At 34.3% G+C, this 24,561-nt stretch overlaps 1 protein-coding gene across 2 annotated transcripts in view; it reads right to left on the bottom strand.

Moving 5' to 3' along the window:
• The window catches only part of LOC150096671 (lactadherin-like), a 331,206-nt gene extending 307,378 nt beyond the window's left edge, over positions 1 to 23,828 (bottom strand). The window contains exon 1 of one of the 2 annotated variants that reach the window (XR_016549807.1): positions 23,297 to 23,827. The gene's annotated coding sequence lies outside the window, so the exon portion shown is untranslated. Of the gene's footprint in view, positions 1 to 23,296 lie in introns of both variants that reach the window. The other variant, XM_090408188.1, reaches the window with a different exon arrangement.
• Between the last annotated feature and the right edge of the window lie 733 nt (positions 23,829 to 24,561).

Raw genomic sequence — 24,561 nt, 5'->3', positions numbered from 1 at the left:
AACACTGACAGTGCGAAATCTGAAATCTAACTTGTCCCCAGCTTTTTCATGTACCTCATGCGCAATGAGGTACGTAAATAATAAAAACAATCAGGACAAGCAAAATACCTGGATGTTACATTGAAATTATTATTATTATTTAAACTGATAGATTAATTTGTTAATATTTATTTTTATGTGACTCTCGCCTACGAAGATTTTTTGCACAGCTACAGTACATTCATACCGTGGGTGGCTAATGATTTTTTTTTTCTATTTTTGTATTTTCATTTACTTTTAACATAGTCCGGAAATCCTACTCTAGAGACCAAACTTGGAACTTTTTGAAGCCACTTCAGGCCTTCCAGTAAATGGGAGACGGTTTCCCACTAGGAGATGAATTTCATCTCCCAGTGGATTCGAACCCGTAGCCTGTTGGTTGGAAAGCGAATACGCTAACTACTTGACCAACCATGCCTGCTACAAAAGGCAAAATTCAACGCTGAAATCATACAGTTTATTATAAGAGAAGCAAGATATATAACAACACATAGCAAAACAAAATATGTCCAAAATAATAATAAGAATGCAAGAAAGGATTTATGAAAAATGAATAATAATTATCAGTATTATTATTATATTATAACTATAAAATTATAACAAAGTATTATAATTATGAAAAACAATAATAACGCAAGCAAACAAAAGCAATATCAATGCGATTAAACAACAATGGCAATGCAGATCAAAATATAAATAGTAATCATGAAAGTAAACAAAAGCAATGCCCTTACAAGTAAATAAAAGTAACAGCAATTCAAGTGAACAAAATAATAATGCAAGTCAAATACGAGTATGTTGGAAAGGACATGAATATTCAGTTTAGATATCATTCCAAAACTTAGTACACTGGATACATTCATCCAACCAAATTTAAAATACTATGAAAAAGTACAACGAAGTCATTCCTTTTAAAATTTTAATACACATCAGTTTTTTTGTAATTTCAAAAATTTCCAGCGCTAACTCTTCTTTTACTTTTATGCGTTAACCAGTTGGAAGTGCTTTTTTCGAAAAAGCATGAAGGACAGATGGATGAACACTTTTAAATTGTATACACTACGTATGGATTGTTGTGACTTGCTATAAATATAAATAAAATACATACTACTGCTACATTGTTAAGTCACTGGCCGGCTTGTTGAATATAAACCTCTCTCATTTACAAACGTATATGAAGGTGAGGGGAAGAATCGCATAGTCACATAATAGTTCTTCAGGTGTAAATTTTAGCATTAATTGATATATGTAATTCTTCTGCACTTGTTTTTTGATTCAAATGTTCATGTGAAAATGGCGACTTCATTTCACTCATTTGTTATAATTGGCCTTATAATGTATAATTGTTTTCAAATTAGTCTCTTCTGAAACTCAGAAACTCAATAAATTTTCACTAACGTGAAAATTTATTGAGGATAGACTGATTCATCAGTCAATTTTTCCCATACATTGTTTCACTAGTTGTGATGCTATATACTATTGTCACGTAAGTTAAATTCATGCATCTTACAAATCGCGAAGTAAAGGTCTAATTATTTGCATAATGTTAAATTTATCTGCATAGAATGGTTACGAAAGACAAATATTCTCTTTTCTGTTCTTTTTTTTTCCTCTCTTATTTTTTTAAATTTTTTTTATTTATGATTCTACATCCAGAAGGATCCATATCCTGTAATTTGAACAGTTGCCACAATAATTTTTAGGTATTTTAACCTAATTCAGTACTGCCTGTTAGCAATGCGTTTCTTGTTGAAAGTATTTTTGGTGAAATTTTCGTGTTTGAAACTTATACCAAAAAAATTACAAGTATATAATTTTATACTAAAATTTGTCAACTTCTGTACACCCCTTGAGGGTACATGGCAGGAATTTGATGATAATGATGATGACGATGAACGTACATATTTTAATTTTGGTAAATTAGGCAATTTAAATCAGATTTTAAACGCACACACAAATAATTTATTATTATTATTATTATTATTGTGTGTGTGTGGTAATAATTTTTACAAACAGTTTATGCATCTGCGGTCTGTAACTTTCACGAACACCCAATAAAGTATAATCTAAACATATAATATAACAATCCGAAAGTGTTTAGGGTTCTATCAACACTCCCATAATGCTTAGAATGTTGTGAATTGAGATAACATCCTCAAATTCTACGGAAAACTAGATATAAACTAACGTTTATTATATACACCAGGGGAGTCGAAATAAATTATTTTTGACAAGAAAAAGTAAATCAACTTCCCTTGAAGTTCACACTTGGAGATTTTCTAAATAGCAACATCATATAAATAGTTGGCCCGGACGACACTCTGTTTATCATGGAGATAAGGATAGATAATGTAACACTCTGTTAATCAGTCTTTACCAGGAGTCAACAATGGCCCTGCATATCCTCGAGATGCTGCATAAGGTTGCAGGGAACTGCGAAGCAGGCTCAGCTCCAGGAAATATATGTTTTGTTTGAGGCAATGAGCATCGTAAAATTTTGCCAAGCGGTGAGATGGTCGGAGATTTTATACTGCACTTCCAGCACTAATGATTTTAATAGGATATTTAAATATTAGTGATGCCGAACATTTCTATTAGCGATGTAAAATATTGAAAATATTTTATATAACTAATGGGAATGTTTGAATGCCAAGTGGCTTGTTTGAAACACTAGTATCAGCTTTTTGAACTTGTATTTTTGAAAAATGTGTAAGACCAACAAAACTATTATCAAAAGTGCTAATAAAAAGCAGATATGCAGGTTCTAGAGTTTGGGTTTTAAGAGAGCAATACCAAGGAAATTCATGAGTGATGGTAGCAATTTTTTTTTTTTTTAAGTTTCAACGACAATCATGGTTGTCTACTCATATGAAATAATGACGAAGCGAAAATCTTTTGTTGTTAAATTATATCTAACTCTGCTGCAGTTATTTGTTCAAGAGTATTAGAAATTTAAATGTTTTAGGCGTATTACGAACTTCGATTTAATTGAGAATGTGTTTTTTTTTTTTCACAATCCCAGTGTATTTGCATAGTTGCTCTGAATTCATTGGCTGGCTACCAGCGAGCACGGAAGCTGAAAAGGTGAATACGTAATTAAGTTTCCGTGTGCCGCTGGTATGTCATGATTAAGTCTTCTGCCCTTTTTTTCACCTAGAGTGTTAGGGTGTGTCGGTCGCTTTGACATTAAAGCATTAGAGACCTCCTAATAACACATTACGATAATTAGGTATCAATAATTTACAGCTCGCCCACAGGAATCACAACGCCACAACATCCTTCTTTAGCTATAAATTACGGAGATAAACTCTTATCTCTTTCGTATTGCTCTTTCGGGTTGACCTCACTGCCTGATGTACTTATCATTAGTTATTTATCTTAAGGACTCTGTTCTTAGGGCTAACAAGATGGCGTTTTAAAAATTTAATGTTTGAAGCATTTAAAAGTCGGAAGTATAATATAGCTGACCAAAAAGACAGCTCGTTCAAATCTTTCAGGAAGAAGCAATATCGTCTGTGCTGCTTACAACAGCGTTTCAGAAAACGCTGAAAGTTTTCTTAAAATTCAAAAATCTGTAGAAATTGTAGAGAAATGTATTGACAAAAGATCTCTTATTTACAATAGCACCTGATTTGTAGAAAAGGGTGAAGAAGTCCCTGTTAAAAATCATGTTGTATCAATGGGTATATTTAATACAAAAGCTGGTTGTTCAAAATGTGCTTGTTGATACGATTTTGAAACCAATATTGAAAAAATACTTTATTTTTGTAGCAAACGTGTTTCATCTTAGATCAATTTCTTGAAGTAGTGGTCTTTCGCTTTCTTCGAATGACTTGATCTTTGACATTTCCTCAAGTAATAGTCTGATGGTAGTAATCTTGTTCCTAGCATTTATCATGAATCTGTTATCGAGAAAGGCAACTGCTCTTTACTTGCAATATGCCATACTGTGATTTTCTGCCTTATTAATGAAAGAATGAACTTGGAACGTTTCCAGATAGCTGCCGCTGTCCCAACGAGTCCTGATGTTAAAAAATAAAAGCAATCCAGTCCAGTACAGTAAAGTGAAGACGAGCACTCATGATTCGACAATAAGTGCTTCAAAAAAAAAAAGAAAAAAAGAAGAAAGATAAAATGATAAACAAGAAACGAAGTAAAATGGATTAATTTATTGTTTTCAATGTCGGCCTGTTCGTTCTCTTTCAAATTTTTATTTCATTTCATGAAGTTATATAAATAACTTCATGGCATTTTCAATGCAATAAGTTCTTAGTTGCATATTATAAGCAAACGAATAGCAGCAAAAAAATCTCTCAGAAATCTCTACAAGTTGCGCTACATATTCATGTAGAGGGTCCTTACATTTTTTTTATAAAAAATGTTTATTTAAAAATATTTTTATATACTGAAAATAAATTTATACCTAATACATTATCAAGAAAGATACTATTCATTAAAAAAAAAGTTCCCGACAGGTTATGTGCTATTTTGCTGTTGTTCTTTTATGGTAATCACGCTTTAAATAATCCGTTCCATTATTATCTAAGGTTGGACAATCCGGGAATCCTGCTCCAAAGAAGATCAAACATAATACAGTTTTAAGCTGTCTTCGGTAATCAGGGTGGTGTTACACCGGTTCATGAAAATCATGTACCATCCTAAATACTCATCCGCGTCATACTGAGATTCGAACAGCCTATTAGTTGTAAAATAGAAACACTGTGTACTTGACTACTCCGATCATCAGGGCATGCGCTTAGTATGACACAGCAAAGTGCTACTTTTTGATGAGTGCGTCTTACGTTATTTGCCTATAAAGATTCTATTTAACAACTTTCGGTAACTTTTCTTCGTTTTTGTTCCGCTACTGGTTTTGGAATTTATAGTTCTTCCCAATAATAAGCAAATAAAGACCGCTATTTTCAGTCATTGATAAGTATGGTGAAGTTTTTATTTATTTTCCAGCACGTTTTAATTAATTGTGGGTGGCTATTAATGAGACCATACATCGAAAAGTATTACACGGTTTTTATCAGCATGGCTTTTCCAAAATACTGTATGTTTTACACAGCACATATGAAAATTCATAAATTGTCATGGTACTGCACTAATTAAAAGCTGTGACATCTAGGGCAACATTTGCCTAGCGATCCTTATAATAACGATTTAGAATCAGAATTTAGCAGTCGCGTTTTGCCGTTTCTCTTGCTTCGTGTTCTTCTCTCTCTCTCTCTCTCCCTCACACACACACACACACACACACACACACACACACACACACACACACACACACACACACACACACACACAGAAACAAACAAATTAATGTTAGTAAAACTATTGAGATATAACCTTATCTGGATAGGAAGAATAGAAAGTTTCATAATATATAATATTATTTTGCAATTCTTGCTTCGAAACAGCTAATATTTTTCAAAGTTAATTTTGATAGTTTAAGTCTAATCATTGTAAGCTGTTTTTTTTTAGATGTGCTTAATTATTTTTGGAGATTTCGCTTAGTTTATAGTGATATATTCTGCTTAATCTCGCAATAATTAGTAAAGTTGTTTCTCATTTATGTGCTTGCCGGGTTTGATCAGATTTTAGTAAGTGTAACCTGTTAAAACTGCAATTTTTTAAATTTTATTTATTATTTATTTATTTTTATTATCGCTTACCTTGGCAGCATAAGACCTTATGAATTACTAGCTTGTTGGTTTCTAAAATTGTCTTCAGTAACTTTCTCTCAATAGTTAATCTCTATGCCGAAATGTTACACTTTTTTTTGAATATTTACTCTGTCCGTAACTTGAAGTTAAAGTAATGTATAATATACTTATCACGAATTTTCATGAATATTTCTGAAATAAAATGTTCATGTGATGAGTAAATCTCAATGGATAGTATCTTGTGAGATGACTCATGAGTGTCCGTACTGGAACTGGTGGTCTTCTAGTGTCTACTAGCACAGTCATCACATAAGAACTGGACCGAAAAGAGAAATTTATGTTTGATCATGCTTGTGACTTGATAAGTTCACCACAATAGGGTGAGGAAGAGCATCAGTGAATTCCTTGGCATTTCATGCTAGAACATATAGTCTTTCCGCACGTAATCATTTTGTTTTCTGTTCTGTTTTGTCAGTGTGAATACATATATACTTATTGCGTAAGCAGCTGGCAAATATAATGCCTCGTGATCTTAGCGTGTACACTTGATGTACTTTTTTTTTAGTACTGCACTAGGCTAAGAGTTATATAATCCACCTAAGCCACGTCAGGCTTCCGGTATATGGTGGTTGTCTTACAGAAGACGGAGAAAATCGTCTACAACCTCATAACTGTTACAAATGTTCATACCACAGTAGATTCAAAACTACAGCCTATTGGCCGGAGAGTAGAAACGATACTCACCTGACCATCCATGCCACACTGCTGATGACCTTCCCTCTCATATTTCTTAAGTTTTTTCCTGCCTATTTCTTCCCCCAGACTTTTACACGGATCCTTACTTTCCCTGAGAAGCGGTGAGATTGCAAGGGGAATTTGTCAGCAATTTAACTGGATATCATGTAGTACTATAAATTCTAAGAGCATTCTGTGCAGCTCACTTTCACGAGCACGACTTAACAGCAGTTTTAGTTCTGTTTTTAGTGATTTATGTGACTGCCGAAACGATCAAGACTTATACTTTTAACTCTTAAGTGCTTTTTTTTTCTTTTGCAGTAAGGTTACTCAGGAGAAACAGCTATTTTTAGTTTCCTAGTGTTTCTTCATAAGTTTTGAACTCCATCAGTTATTTGGATGAGAATGATTTCATTAACTGAATTTTTTTTTTAATTTAAGAAACTCAAGACAAAAGTTTCTTATAATTGCCAATGGACCATTTCATGTAGTGAAATGGTCCACAAAAAAGACTCTAATCTCAGTCTTTTTGTGGTCCACATCCCGTTTATTTGAACCTTTGAACCTTATCTGAATTTACTGCTATTATATAGAAATAAGAAATAAACAACCGAACATAACATTCACACGTGGACAGAATGTCACTGTTGCAGACCCATATATCACATTTACTTTAATATCATTGAAGTGTGGTTTAGTAACAAGTGCTAATCAATTAGTTAATAATAATGTATTCCTATTGATTCTCATTCCCATATCAGTTAGTAATGAGCAACTACTAAAATGATCAAACGGTTATCAGTGACTTTTTCTTTTCAAGTGATCGAGAAACTTAAAAAGACAGCAGTGATTACTTTTTTTTTTTTTTGACACAAATGTAAAAAAAAAAAAAAATCAAAGTAATCACTACAGCTGGCATGGGAGACATGACAGCACGTAACAAATTCTGAGCAATATCATTTCCAACTGCGTGTATGTGCGATGTCCTACTGCACAGATAAGGTGAATCCCTCTCAGATTGCTTGCCTTTCAGGAAATTGGTTGCCATCTGATGGAAATTCAACTGTCAACCTCCTTACATGTTGAGAATTTGAAGGTTCCCGTAGGTATATAAATTCTAACCGTTATCCAGCATTGAAAAGTTTGCCTTATTAATATAAGAATTTGTAAATTGCCCTTAATGACTACTAACAGCAGTGCTGCAGTTAAATTTATAACAACATCTGTATACGGTCTGTGTGTGTGTTATCCAGTGAATGGAATCTGTAAGTTCTTATATGTAATAGAGACATAAATCCAAGTTTACGTCCCCCCCCCATCCTATCAAGGATAAAGTCATGATGAGAGGATAGTATCTGAACAACAAACCTATTAAATTCCGTATATGATATGAATAACAGTAGATCAGGTAAGCAAAAAAGTCTGAAGTTTTAAAATGAGGTGTCTTATATTATTTATTTATTTTTAATTTTTACTTATTCGCATTAATTCCTTATCTTGGTTTAATATAGGAAAACGAGTTTTCGTAAATTAACTGATACTTTATAATCAGTTGAAATGGTGTATTTCCAAACATTAAAAATTACAATAAGTCTATATTCGCGTAACCAGAAAGGTGTGTGTATGTATGTGTGTGCGCGCGCCGCGCGAACGGGCGTGGATGCGTGTGCAGAACTGCATATGCATATGAGCAGCTAGCTTTAAAAAAAAAAATTAAAAAAATCATATTAGAGTTTATTTAACATGAATGATTAAAACTTAACAGCATTGGTGCCCTAATTTGAAATAGCATAATTTTCGTTTACAACATCTAAAACTCAGTACGAAAAAGAAAAATAAATGCAATACATAACACAAAAATGAAATGCAAATAAGAGGGAAAAGGAATTGCTAACCTGATTGGCCGAGCATATTTCGCTTCCGTTCTCCAGATGGTTGCGTTCTCATCCTGCACTGTGGGCATGGATGTTTGTTAATATCTTTAGATGATAGATTAATTCTATCACCTTGTGTGAGACCACTATTCTGCTTATTGGAGGCCTGAAGTGGTTTGGGACAAAGGTTTCATATTTGGCCTCTAGAGTAGAATTTCCAGATTAACGAAACTTAAAACTTATGTACAATAGTTTATATCCTTTTGCTGGTGTGATGTACATTAAAAAATTACAGTGGCAGTAACTAAATTTCATCGTTATTTTATGTCCACTTTATTTGAATTCTCATTAAGAATTCAAGTAGCTAGACATGAAGCACATTAGTATGTAGGTATGTGGGAAATCTGTGTACTGTCATGTATTAACCGGACTCAGTTCAGTCATACATTTCAATGATCATAACGCCGACACTTTTTTTTTTTTTTTGAAAGGATAGGTGACCGTAAAAATAATTACAGACCAAGAGGTAGTTCCAGAAATATCTTATTTTGCACAAAAATCAATTTTTAATAAAACGCATTTCAACACAGGTACAAAAAATCACTTTACGTTGAAAGACGAAGATCTCTTCGTTCTGTTCTTTTAATGTTTCTTTATCAAAAGATCGGAAAAACATTGGACAACCTAGATACAAAGGAATATCCTTTTGCTATGAGGTTTGTCTCTAATTTTAAAATCTGCATTTTCCACAGCTAAACATATGTCATGTTATCTTTTTACACTTTTCTGTATAAAAAGTTATTTCATTTTAATTTGAAATTTAACTCGCATCCAACCTCCTACCTCTACAAGGGAGTCAAATCTGTACATGTGATTCTTTGTCCATTTCGATCTTTTCCAAGACCGTGGAGTAATCCATTAATACATTCCACACTATATGAGGACTAGCTGATTTGCCTGTTTTTTGTGGGACGAAAAATCTGAGTTTTCGAGAGGAAAGCTCCTGCGACCTCCATATCAGATCGCTAACTCACCTTGTTGAAAAATCGTTATAAAGGTTTTTCGCTTCTTAGATCGATTGTAATTCCGCATTGTGAATTTTTACAACCTTTCGTGGATGTAAGTCACATAAAAAGTTAGAATTTACGGCCAAAACAATTAAGGTTATGAGGTCAGTGTATTATGCCTGCTAATTGAACGTGTTCTCTGGGCGATTTTCCTTTTTGCGAGATGAAAAATCCAAGTTTCTGGAAGGAGAAATTCTGCCACCTGTGAATCCGACTGACTATTACGAAGGTTTAAAAGTCCTTATAAAACTTCCTAGTGTCCAAAACAAGATTCGAATCTAGGTTTCCAAACCGAAGAAGTAACGGACACTCTATTTGCAATTCATGAACAATCTAACTGAACCGGCTCTATCATATCCCTAAAGAAATGGTCAGGTATATATTAGATATAGATCCATCTAGATATGATAAAGTAGAAGTTTTGTCATGAGACCTATACAGAAACTTGCTTAGATTTACAGACACATCCTTAAAGTTAATAATTAGTAATCGGATGCTACACTAAGACATCTTAGTGTAGGGATTGGTAAATTCTTGTGGAAGACGAATCTTTTTTTCCCTCCCCATCCTATTCCCTCTACTAATGACACCACGAGGTGCTTTTTGTCTTTTTAATTGTTTGATCAAAATAATGGAGGCCTGAAGTAGTTTGAAAAAAATTCCATATTTGGCCTCTAGAGTAGGGCTTCCGGACAATGCAAAAATGAAAGAAAAAAAAAAGTAAAATATTTCTAGAAGTAAAAATTGATAGCTTGTAACAGTTTCCTTTCTTCTAAATACCTTTTGTGATTTCTTTTTATTATTGTACAGTTTTTGTTGCCAGAAGTATAGCAATAATTTGATTGAATTTGATATAAGTGCAAAAAAATAAGTCTACTCATTTTGAAATTCTCACTTCTCTTCTCTTAATTTTCAGTTTCTCCCTTTTTGTCATTATTGCAACGACTTCACAAGATATGTATATGTAATTTACTTCTGATGGTTGGAACTGTGAAAACTCATTCGTTCTCTAGGGTTGTTTTTAATTTTGTGCAACTTCCTGTCCGATTTGAATTTTCATTTAGCCGGATGTGCAACAGATTTTTCAACATATTATTATTATTATTATTATTATTATTATTAAGAGAGACCTCCAGGGAGTCAGCGACTCATCGAGGGAGGCTACATACACCAGATATCATACTTATTCTTGCATTCATTCACAGTTGAATTCATTCAAACTCACAACATGCAATGGCAATCCATTCCAATCACGCACCACCCTCTGAGAGAAAAATCTAGCCCTCACACCCTTTTTGGCGGCCTTCATTCTCATCTTCCAAGTATTCCCTCCATAAATTTGAAAATTCCATCAATTGAAATCCTGCATGACCCTTTCAGAAGTTTGTAAGTCTTAATCATATCACCCCTCTTTCTCCTGTTCGCTAGTGTCTGCAGTCTATAAATTCTCAATCTGTCTTCATAATCAATATTCCACAATCCTGATATCATTTTTGACACTCTCCTTTGTACTCTCTCCAATATATCAGAATCACAAGGGAAACAGGAGACCAAACCTGCGCACAGTAGTATAGTCCAAGTAAGATTTTATCAAGGCCTTGTAAAGAGGCAAAATAACATCCTTATCTTTACTAATAATGTGAACGTTCGTTTCAGCATTGCAATTATCTTTTGAGTTATATTTGCAATCTTTGCCACATGGCCCCTGAACTTCAACTTCCTATCTATTAGCACTCCAAGATCCCTAGCCTCATCAGTTTCTTCTAGCCTAATCCCACCATTATAATACGACATTGGATATATAATCATGCCGAAGTGAATGACTTTACATTTACTGACTTTGAACTGACACCCCCTTTTCCCATGCCCACAATTCCAGCCTATTCAAATCATTCTACAAGTACTGCATATCAGCAGCATTCCTGATTACCCTACCCATCTTTGCATCATCAGCAAATATCTGTATGTCGCTTGTCAAATCCTTCCCAATATCATTAATGTACAGATTGAATAACAGTGGACCAAGCACCGATCCTTGTGGTACACCACTTGTTACCTTAAGCCTTGCAGACTCAGATCCCCCTATACCACTTTTTGATATCTGTCAGTCAGCCATCTTCTTATCCGTGCTAATATTGTATAACCCAAACCCATTTTCTCCAATTTATGCAATAGTCTACCATGCTGTATTCTGTCAAAAGCCTTAGCAAAATCCAAAAGTATCATGTGTATCCATTCCCCTTGTCTAGTTCAATGGTAACATTGTTATAGGATGTGAGCAAGCTGCTGAAACATGACCCTCCCTTAGTAAACCCATGTTGTTCATTGCAAAGTAGAGATTCACTGTCAACTCATTTCTAAATGCTGGCCCTGACCAATTTATTGTGGGGTAGCATAGTACTCTTCCCCGTTGTTTTTCGAGATGTCTTCCAAAAATCTACACAAAATAAACCTTACGATTTTTACGGAGACTTTCCAAAAGTCTAATATTAAACTTTAATTTACTTATTTCGAGTGTTGAAAAATCTTATTTTGCTGGAGTATTTATTCTCATACGGAATCCTTCTGTTTCCGTATGAGACCAGCCAAACTATCATAGACGAAAATTTCCCTTATAAAGTTTCCTCGTCCCACACCGCATTTCGGAAGTAAAAAAATATATCTTCATATTAGACCGGCTATAACGTATTTCACACACACACACACACACACACACACACACGCACGCACGCACGCACGCACGCACACACACACACACATATATGTATGTATGTATGTGTGTGCGTGTGTATGTATATATATATCTACAAACATGCAGGAGTTTATAATATCCCTTGTCTATATAATATCCCTTGTCATATGTATGTATGTATGTGTGTGCGTGTGTATGTATATATATATGTATATATATATATATACAAACATGCAGGAGTTTATAATATCCCTTGTTCCTGTGGTCTACGTTACATTGGTTAGACGTTTAGAAGCTTCGAAGTGAGACAAAAGGAACACATCAGCTATGTTAGAAACAACAGACAAGATATTTCTGCCCTTTCTTCCCACTTGAATGAAATTATTGAATGGAATAAAAGTCTTATGCCATATATAGAAGAAAACTGCCATTCCAGAATCTTCAAAGAAGCTGTTACAGTCGCCCGTTCCACAGATAACCTCAACAGGAATCAAGGTTTAATCCTACCAGATATATGGAAGACTTTAATTAGATCAATAAACACACAAGACATGAACTTCGGTACAAACTACAAAATGCATCTCAACAAGTAAATCATGTATCTGCGACACGCGTATTGTTTCACGCTCACTACTATTTTGTTATTGAAATAGAATTGTAAAATGAAATCTTCACCAGCATTACTCCTAAACCTTCAATATGGTGGAGATATGTAGACGATATCTTCCTCATATGTCAAGAAAACATGGAAAACCTACATATGTTTGTCAATAGAATCAACGCACTCCACAATAAAATCAAATTTACTCTAGAAGTAGAAAACAACGAACAGCTACACTTCTTGGACATACTAGTTAAAAGACAAGGTAACAATATCAAACTGTCCATTTACAAAAAACCTACGGACACTGGACGATATCTACATTACTCTTCAAACGTCACACATAAACAGAGCATCATCCACATGTTGATAAATCGAGCTAGAAACTGTATCTCCGACGATTGAGAAGTTCAAACAGAACTGTCTCAAATCGCTATAACACTATCGCAAAATGGTTATCCTCGAAACATCATCAACAAATTTCTATACAAAGATAACCAACAACAAAGAACAGTCTCCAACCAAATTTCAACAGCAGTCATCCCCTCTATGGGTTCAATTTCCACTAACATTGCGAGATTGTTAAAGGCCCATAACATTAGGATTGTATTTAAACCAACTACTAGCATCAGACAGGTTCTAAGATCTCCTAAAGACAGTGTTCCATTTTATAAATATCTAGGTGTGTATAATATTCCATGCACGTGCGGTCTTTCCTACATTGGACAAACTTCGAGAAGCCTGGAAATAAGACAGAGAGAACATGTTGACGATGTAAATCACAACAGAACGATCATCTCCGGGTTAGCACATCACTTTTCAACTTCGAACCACACTATAGACTGGAATAACAGCTCTATGCCCAACGTAGACGAAGATTACATACATCGATTATTTAAAGAAGCAGCATAGTGCTACGTACCGGCAGCAACCTAAACAGAAATCAAGGTGCCATACTGAACGATACTTGGAAAAATCTAATTAATTCCCTCAGTTCAACAGAACTACATTAGTACGCGAATAATCATTTACGCGTTTGCATGTAACGCGTGTTCGTGATACTGAGCAGAAATGTCACGCGAACGTGTTAACTTAGCTACCTAACAGGTACTACTAACGTTTTTTAGTATTCTTAAACCTTTTTTGCATTTATAATTTTTTTGTACTGTGCAAGCCTTGAAAAAGCTAGTCAGTTACTAGCGAAACCGGTAGGCAATTTTGTATGAACATACGTACGAATTAAAAATCTATGGTCAGTTTAACAATAAGTCTTATATTTTATATAATTGTCAGTTAATGTTAGCTTGTAATTTTCGTTTCTTTGCTTACCTGGCAAACTAGTTGGTAATTAAATTAGTTATTTACCTACACTTGACCAATATTGACCAATTAACATAACAAATCACTAGTTTTTGATATATTTGTGCTTACACAGTTTCTCTGACTTTGCACTAATTGAGTTTTCATTATTTCCTACTGTGGTGGTTTTTTTTTTTTTTTTTTTTGAAGTGAAGGTAGGAATGCTTACATTAGTTTAAAGGATTATGTGGTGGTATATGTTCAAAACTTCTATGTCTGTCATGCAAAAGGATAAATTATTAGAAAAAGTTCAGTTCTTGACGGGAATTTAGTCTCTCCCTCTCTTTCTCTCTCCAGGTTATAAAAATCTTTTTGATTGACAGTATTCAACATATTAAATTTATTATATTTTGACTCTACTATGTATAATGAATAAACCAGTAATGAAAATGCAATTATCACAAAAATTTATTAATGCGTTTTATCCCGGAGCTTACAGTGAACATCGGTAGCCTCCTTAGTGTTACCATTCTTACCAAACAATGATGATTTTTTTGTTCATCACATTCGGGCTTTGATCTAATGTTGCTTTCCCCTGATTTCCATATTTTTTTCTTTCTAATTTTTTGTATTCAACATCAATGCAGACTGAATAGCACCTCTGCTCTCTAGCGCAGATCGTAGGTTTGATTTTCACTGCTAGTATGAATGATCGTAAATGTTATTATGTGGATAAAGCTCATCAATCTAGAGCGGAGATTGTCATCCTGCTTATTGGAAAATAGAAATGACGTAAAAAAAGTACAATGTAAAAAGTAAAAAAGACCATAGAATAGAATTTCCAGATTATCTAATCCCTAGTCCATCCATCCATAGTACTATATGTGTTATAAGTTACCAAATTTTCATGGGTGAAATTTACATTAAAAAAATATAATAAAAAGAGCTTTCTGTTTGCACATGAAACGTATAAAGAAAAAATAACAATTAACTTTAATTGTCGCAGTATGCACAATCACAAGAAGCATGTTTATCTGTTTTTCTAGAGATGCTCCGAGAAGAATTCCGATCCTGATTTTAGAAATCGCTATCAAGAATTTCAGATATTTTCTTCTTAATCTGTAGAAAATGTAGTATCCGCGAAATTTCAGGCGGTGTCAGTGGAACATCTAACTTAATACTTTCACTGATCATTGCTAAAGTATAATAATGCGATGGTTATTCAGGTTTTTCAAAGTAAAGTATTTTGAAAGAATTAAATAAAAGCACTTTATTGGCATTCTTATATATTCATTAAGAAATGGTAAAATACAGACTCGTGAAGTACACATATCACTATATAATCAGCTGACTAGCGCCCAAAATATTTCTAATTTTGTCGAAACCTTTCTGCTTCTGCCTGTTGAAGTTATTATTATTATTATTAATTTATTCAAATAATTGATACACAGTCAAAACAAGATATCATTTTAAACAACAGTGTGACTGGTGATACGGAACAATTCAGATTCCACCCAAGAATCTAAGAATAGTCAGGTAGCGTCGTAAAATATGGACTGTTCCAAGTAATGCTGTTTTTTGTAGGTCATATAGGTCACTTCGTTAATATTTAATTGCTTAAATAGTCGGATAGCTTCTTTGAAGTTATCCGACTATTTAAGCAATTCCTTTTTTTAATCGAAGTTTGCCAACTGTGTGTTTAAGCCACGGTTGGCCAACTTCGATTGCCAGATCCCGATATTTAATCATTTTTTCCAGTCTTTGTTATTAATGTTGTTATCACTAGGTACTGCTATATCAATAATCCAAACCTGTCGATCAATAATTGTGATGTCAGGTCTATTGCGTTCCAAATGCCGATCAGTTTGTAAAGAATTTGTGCTGTTTCGTTTTCCAGTGCTGTCTCTGTTCTATGCTGCACCAATTATCAGAAGTAGGAAAGCCATATTTTTTGCATACATGCCAATGAATTATTTTGGCCACTTGATCATGGCGGTATAATCAGTTTGAGCTATCTTGCTGCAGAACTGATTAGATGTTTTACAGTCTCCTATTTCTGATCGTATAAAATGAATTTGCTGTTATTATTATTGATGTTCAAAATTTTTGCTTTCATTGCATTAGGTGTAATGACTGTTCTTGAGTTGCTAGAATAAATCTTTCTGTTTCTTTTTTAATATATCCATATTGTAGCCATTGCCACTCCACTTCTTGTTCTCGTCAATTTTGTCCTCAGTATGGATTTATTGCCATGCAAGGGTTTATTTTTCCAGCGCACATATCGCTTATTTTGTTGTTCCTTTTTTTAACCGGATATGTTTCCTGTTGCTTTTAGAAGGCCCTCTTGTGCAATTGCTTGAAGCATTCAGAGCTATTGTTGATGTAACTTTTTAAACTACTTTCTTCTTCTTCCACAGTCTGCCTCACTTGCAATAGACCCCGTCCACCTCTTCTCCTTGGTAGGTACAACCGGTCAACATCACTTCGTGGATAAAATGCATGAATCATAGTCATTAGTTTTCTAGTTTTACGGTCCAGTTTGTCCAGGTCTTCTTTTGTCCAATCTATTATGCAAGCTGTGTATCGGATCACTGGTATAGCCCAAGAATTCATTGCTCTAATTGTGTTTAATCCATTTAGTTTTGTTTTTAGAATATTTCTAACTCTTTTGATATATTCTGCTGCTGCCTGTTGTTTAACTTTCGAGTGGAGAATATCACTGGCTTTTAATATTCCTAGGTATTTATAGTGTTCGTCAGCTGAAATTACTTTTATATATTTCTCTTAATCAAAATTAAATTATTATTATTAATGTGAGTTTCCTTGTTAAACCTGCATTTTTAAAGTTTATTACTCCTTTGGAATACGAAAATATTTTTTCAGCTGATATAAATTTAAAAATTCTGTGAAGGACCTTTAGTCAACTGCTTTAAATCTGTTTTGGTCTATTCTAGCCGTTCTTTAATAAATGATGCAGTCTGGAAATGGACCACCAATATGGCAGAACTTTCTTTCTTTGATGAAAATCGAAATACTTTTCTAAGAGACGTATTGTCATATATTCCAGTTGGTCTCTTTACGAGGAATAAAGCGTAGCATCTCCTGTAGCTTTCATAACTATTCACCTTGAAGTTGATTCACAAGATGGGAAAAGATATCTTGCAGAGAGAAATGACCTATCTTTTTTTATACACTTCCGCACAATGTAAGTCCCTATGCCATGACTATATCTTGCTGGAAGTAATAAACAACCATTATGAATGCAATTAATAGGTTTTGGTTGACTGGTATCAAGAGACTAAGTGAAGGAAGGCATGTTCCAAATCTCTTTCTGTCTGCAATGTCCCCACCACTTGTGATTGATCCATAGAATTCTAATATTCCTACATACTACAATCCTTTTACCATGGTACGAGTTATTCTGTGCTTAAAGAAATAGTGTACATTGAGAATGTAGCCGAAGTTAATAAGAGTGGAATGCATAGCTCAGACCGATATTGCGTTATTCATCATTAGTTAAGATTTCGTTTTTCCTCTTTTTTTTTCCTCACCGTGATATTTGTTGAATTATGCAACTTTATTTACCTTGAACATCAAATAATGTTTCCTAGTTATATGCGTTTCTTTGGAAGATTACTTCCAAACTTATCTATGAACCATTTTGTCAACCCCTGACATTTCTAGCTGGCCTCAGATGGCAATACTATAAAGAATTGTCATCATACTTCTATGTTAATATATTGTTTAAATGAACAAACATGCGTTAATATTAATGCTCTAAGTGCACGTTTTGTATATTATTAATTGATGTGTATGTTATTAACGTACTATGAAGGATATTAAGGTCAACCCAAGCGTTCTTCCACAAGCTGATACGACTGTGACATGAGTAAACGAAGTACACATTTGAATAACTAACACTTACATAACATACTGCGACGTTAGCGACTTCCGTTTATCGCCCCACATTGCACTGGGGGACAGTTTATACACGCGAACTATATACTTGGAACTCTCCACAACGTGGCACTCGATGAACTGCGCGAAGCTTGGCAGGAAAGAGATCCAAACAGCTCAGTGGTCCTAGCTGACGTGGATTACTTACAAATGCGCGAATAAAACTGAGATGGAAGCAAATGATCTTTGAACAACGTAACAGAACGGATGGGCGTTAACCTCTCAACGGTATTACAGAAGTCCATAAATAACCTAGCAGACACAAATATACCAGTTGAAAAAGTAGTTCGCCATCATAAAGTAGTGGTTATATTTAGTTAAGGGTTCCGTATAAACCTTGACTTTTCTGCTTTACTGAACCAAATTCTCCCTCTCTCTCTCTCTCTCTCTCTCTCTCTCACACACACACAAACACGCATGATATTTTGGCTGAGTGAGAATACTTTTCTTGTTTTTATTTCAAATTATGACTGAAAGCAAAAACTCACGATAGTCGAGGAAAACGTACAGCACTGTCGTAAATTTCAATGCAAATAATATAAATCAGTCAGATTATATATGTACATTTATGATGGTGATATGATATTTAGCAAGAGGAGCTATTTAACTGCGGTGCTCAACTTTTCAAAGAATACAAGCGAAAAGTTATCCCGAGAGGCATAGTATCCATATCCAGAATTAGGAGAAGGGACGTAGCCGAAATAAACTGGCAATAAAATGTACGCAAATAAAAGCGACAACATATTCTTGAATTGATTTAAATGCTCCATTAAAATATGTCAAAATTAACAATATAACAGCTACTTATTGGAACAGAGACTCGGACAAATGGCCAGAAAATACACTTAAACGAGATTAGGTAGACTGGATTAACTGTCCTGTCATAGTATTAATTAACTTTCCATGAAGCCAAGTTACTTGGCCGTGCTGACAGGCCATTAGAGCCTATCATGTTAAAGAGAAGATGAGATAGAGATGAGTAACTAAATTGATTGATACTGTGTTACAAAAAATGCACATGTTAACGATGTTTGGGTCGTATATTTGCAACAAAATTTTGTAAAACTGGGATTCCAAAGGATATATATTATTTTCCAATAAACAGCGAAGATGGTTGTCTGATATCTTATTTCTTTTTTAAAATTTGGTGAATTTCATAAACGTTTGATTGCATTTGTATGATGAAAACTGCGATGAAAATTATAACCAAAAAAGAAGTTGCAAACTATTCTGAGGCGGATAATGCCGGTTATAACCTTCGTTTTAAGTGTTACACAAAGCATGGTTATGGGTATTTGAATGGTGAACGGTTTGACTTTATATAAATATAAATAGATTTTTAAACCGATTGCTCTTTATCTATATTCTGGAGTGCTGAATGACAATTTTAGCCGGTCGCGTACGCTCATAAGTTGAGCACCTCTGATCTAAAACATGTTAGGTCGCACTTGTCATCAAGATTGCTTTAAACGGAAAATACAGTTGGTCCTGCGAATCTAAATAGAAATGCAATGGCACGAGACACTATTGTAAATGTCATCTGTTACCGAAAAAATCTGGTAGAAACCCGTAATCGTTATTTATGAATATATTCCTCACAGGCATATTATTCATTTAGGATGATGCGTTGGCCTTTTTCAGCTTCATCAACGGCCTAAACTGATTTGACACGTGGCGCTGGTGCACTATTGTCTTGTGACTTTTCACAGATAAAAATTGCTTCGTAAACTGATATACTGTATTTGTAAGACGCTGTGCTATACCATTGTACTATGATAATGCACGAAGCTAGCATAGAACCTGTCAAGCGATTTCACCCAATGGAACTGGGAAATAGTGAATCACCTGTTTCTCTGATGGGAATCATTTGTTTCTCCATCTGATGGCGACTTCTCAAAAAAAAAAAAACTCTCTCTCTCACTGGAGAAAGCGATTACAGCACAATTAAGGATCAACAAATACCCTCTGAAGATTGTGCATTGCTACACTTTTGTTAAAATGTTATATGAAGAACTGGCGATTATGTTGAAAATTTAAAAAAAAATGACACGGCAACCTTTATTATACTTTTTCCTATGCTCTTCGTGCGTATAACAAATAAAACTTCCATTAAGGATGATATATTTTTGTCCGGCCTAGTTGGTCGAGGTTAGTGCCCGCTCCCTAACCAACAGGCTGCGAGTTCGAATTCCACCATGGAAATTGATATTTGTGATCGTCTTTAGGTGGGAGATGAATTTCATCGACCGGTGTGAGACCACTTCCCCGCTTATTCGAGGCCTGAAGTGTCTTGAAAAAGTTCCATTTTTGGTCTCTATATCAGGGTGTTTCCGGACTATGTAAAAAAATAAATAAAAAATACAAAAAAATATATAAAATTTATAAAAATAGAAAAAAATCCTTAGCCCACTCACGGTACAAAATGTACTATAGGTTTGCAAATAACCTTTCATGGGTGGGAGCAACGTAAAAAATCTGCTTTTTTATTTATTTGTTTTAGTCAATATGAAGTACAACGAGCAGAGTAGCGAAGTTCATTAGTAGACATTAACTATCTCTAATTAGGCTATTACACAGAATCTGAGTTGTTACCATCAGCATGTTGTTCATTAGAAATTTCATTTGTATTCATGTTCATTTCTGTTTATGAACTTTAAAATACACACACACACACACTGATGCATTTAGGATGTGTTCAGAACCGAAACAATAGCTTTAATGTAATTATAAATGAGGACGATTGTGAGTTATGTGAATTACAGACTCTGGTTAACAGGAGAAAGTGGGGGGGGGGGGGACATGATAGAGGTTTATAAACTTCTGAATGGGTGTTATAGGATATCGTTGATGAAATCTTTCGTTATAAGGAAGGTGGGAAGAGAACATGGGGCATCCATGGAAGTTAAGTTTGTTCACAGTCAAGAAGGGGATATGAGCTTGGTTTTTCTTTTACGGAGCAGTGAGTGAGTGAGTGAATTGAATAGTTTGCCTATAGGGGTGGTGAGTGCATCTAGTGTGAATGAATTTAAGGGAGGGTATGACAGCTGGTTTGGGTGATGTATAGCCTCTTCGATGAGTCCTTGATTCCCTGGAAGTTTCAGATAATAATAATAATAATAATAATAAATTATATGGCGTTTAGCCTTATTTTGTATTTTGCATTATGTAAGCAAATTTATTCATGATAAACAAATATATGTCATAAAGGAAGGAATGTTCCGATATTAAAAACGTACTCATATAAGTACAACAATAAATAGGATCCCTTAATCCTCATATCCACTATGATTTTTATCATCTTAAAAACATTCTTCATTTAGGCTGTGTAACTTATTCATGACCGAGAATGAATGAGCACTAGCATTTCTAACCGGAATAACCTTTCTTATAACAGTTGGTTGTGAATGTAATTAGGTATATCGAGGTTCATTTCATCCAATTAACTATTAAAAATTAAGATCGAGAATTGACAATAAGCCGGTTCATAAGCTGGCCTTAAAATTAAGCTGTCATAGTAGCTTATGGATAATTAGAAACTGAATGTTCCTAATTTCGTCTGTAATTAAGCGATTCTCCATCGCATCTCTCTCTCTCTCCGTTTTGCATAAGGATAATGCAAAACGGAGAGATGATGATGAGTGTGCATTCAGAATCATGAAAACATGAAAAGTACTTATTTACTAACACATTGTATCTTTTTTTTTTCAGAAGTGTTTACAATTGATAGAACTGTCATTGGGTCTAATGTATTATCAATTTTTCTTGAATGCAGTACTTCTGATATATGTTTTTTTTTCTGTTACTGCAACATTTTATCTTTCAGTTATTCTTTGAAATATATTAATTTGAACTGCTACTACAAGATTAGAATAGACGTTGGTATTAATAACATCGAAATCAGAATATGTTATTAGAATATGCGGTTGTATTTTTACCTTTCCCCTTCCAAATGAAAAAAAATATATATACACACACATACACCTGCCATTAGCGCATATAATAATAAAAATATTAAATGTCAAATTAAGAGTATTAAATAGCATTGAAAAATCAAATCTCGCTTTGAAAAGAAGATATTTCTAAATATAAACACAGGAAGGTGATATGTGTTCACTTTGCCATTGAAGCTTTATTATATCTTATTTCACGCTAATTATAACAGCGATATCCCCCCCCCACACATATTGCAGGATTTAATAGTGTAATATTCATTCTACGTCTACTTAGCATTATAGAGAAAATACATACTCTGTTATTGTATCAGAAGCGAGGATTGAGGGTAAAATGTGGTCATATGCGGGTTCTTCTCTCCCTTATACTCGCACTATAATCAAGAATAATATTTCGATTTTTGTTTAAAAAATCAAAACAGAAACATGTTTACAAGCTTCAAACACGCTTACTGAAGAAGTTGAAAAACTGCAAGCAGTGAAGATGTAACATTTTTTTGCATTTTGGCTAAAGCTAAAGCAAAGATAAAGTTCCATCTTCTTCATCTTTAATCTAAAATTTATCAATTAATTGAGCAGTTTTTCTTTTTCTTTTTTTTTTGTTGCTTACACAATCACAAATTCAAAAACTACTATCACCTGAAACCAATGAAGCGCACCAAACATTTTTTCTCGAACTTTTGCTATGATAGAATCCAATATTTTATTCACAAATATTACGAATGATATAATTGCATAAAGTAGCTCTTAACGATATGGATTACATATAGATTATTGTATATACATAAAAGTGCCACTATTACTATTTCATTATATATTTATTCAAAAATGAGGTACGTAAAAACGGCATACAAGTTTATTTTCATTCGAATAATCCTTGTTCCACGCTAATGAATTTTGCTCTATTGGTTAACTATGCGTGTTTTATATAATAATTATTATTATTTGCGTGTGTTAAGTTATCTGAATTTATACTGATATACACAGGAGATGTAATAAAGAATTAAAAAAAGCAACGAAACGTCAATATTTTGACTTTTCCATTATGCAATAATTAGAACTGTTTAAATAAAATAGCTTGTCCAGATATAAACATCAAAATGAAGTTACTGAAGATTGATTATTATGAAACTGAATTGTTATGAATATGATTTGAATAGGATCCAGATATAGTAAAATTGTCCCTGCATTCGTGTGTATCTGGAGATTACAGTGAATAAAAGAAAATGCTTACAAAGAAAGGCAGTTTATATTATTTTCCGACTTGTATCTAAAAACTGATTTTTTGTAATTAAAAAAATGAAAACGATGCGATGTCCATTAAAACGACAAATGAGGATGATGATAATGACTGTGTGTGTTAATGATCCTTTTCGATTTACACTACCTCCGTGACAATAAAGAGGTACCTACCAGCTAGGAGCCTACCGTCCAGTCTCCGGGATGTCTGCCGATCTCCCGTATCACCGGAACTTCATCTCTGTCCACGTGCACAACGGTATAAACAGCTTAGAGTCCAGCCAGCATCGTTCGCTGCTCACCACCACACGAGACGCGACTCACTCCGAGCTCACTTTGCTCCGCAGGCTAAACAGTGCAGTTAACGAGCCTTGTATCCGAACTGTGACGGAACACCACTTCGCCCCGCCGGAATGGCAACAAGACACAGGTCGTACAGCCGACCACCGTTACGGAATCGAGTCACGTGACTGCTTCTTGTCACTACGCTGAAGCAGTGAAATAGTGAAGAAAAATGTTGCCTGGGTTACTCGTCCCGCTGAGTACATTCCGTGCCAGTGGAAGGAACCAGTAGCGTACAACGTTCGTACATTTTCATTATAATGCCACACAAGATGAGGAATTCTAAAAGTTATGGTGCCTAGACGGCGATATTCATGACACTAATTTTATGCTATGAGGTGTACAGTCCATTAGGCATTCCCACTGGTACTGTTCGACAATGATAAATACCGAAAAACGGAGCTGATATGAAAAAGGAAGTAGCAACTCCGTAGCATCGATTGTTATAAAGTTTCTCCGTTACTCTGGTAAGGTGTCTTGTAGTTTCAAAGTTCGAGTAGCTATTAGCAACTGTGCAATGATATCGCTCTTCACAAATATTTATAAGTTTGTATAAACATTCTTTGAAAACGATGAAACGAGATACAATAAAATTTGTTAAAATAGCTGCCCTTTATAGACATTAGAAAGCAGAAGAAGAAGAAGAAGAAATAATTATTTGAATCTTATTCACGACTGACCAAATATTTTGTAAATGAAGTTGCATTTGACGTTGACAAATAATAATTAGTATATACAAATAAAAACCAGCTACCGTTTTGGATAAATGTCAAAAACGCTTGCATAGCATTCGCAAAATCTGGCTTTTTGTCCACGAACATGACATCTATTCGAAGTTGAATATGGCTGCGCTAAGATAACTTGTTATATTGTTTAAAATAAAATTTCTTCTTTCTCATCTGTCAGATGATGGGTTGAGTCCCCTATTAACAAATCTTTTCCATCTGGTTCTATCTCTGGCCATTTCTGTCATCTCTCTTAAGCTCGATAATTGTGACCTTTTCTTCAAAGACTGTAGCCATGTTTTTTGGGTCTGCCTCTTGATCACCTTCCTCCAATGATTCCATTGAAGACTATATTTGGTAATCTTTGAAATG

The sequence above is a fragment of the Typopeltis vanoorti genome, chromosome 18 (genome assembly GCF_054136105.1).
Source record: "Typopeltis vanoorti isolate ZY-2024b chromosome 18, IOZ_Tvanoo_1.0, whole genome shotgun sequence".
Lineage (NCBI taxonomy): Eukaryota > Metazoa > Arthropoda > Arachnida > Uropygi > Thelyphonidae > Typopeltis > Typopeltis vanoorti.
This window is presented reverse-complemented; position numbering and strand designations above follow the sequence as displayed.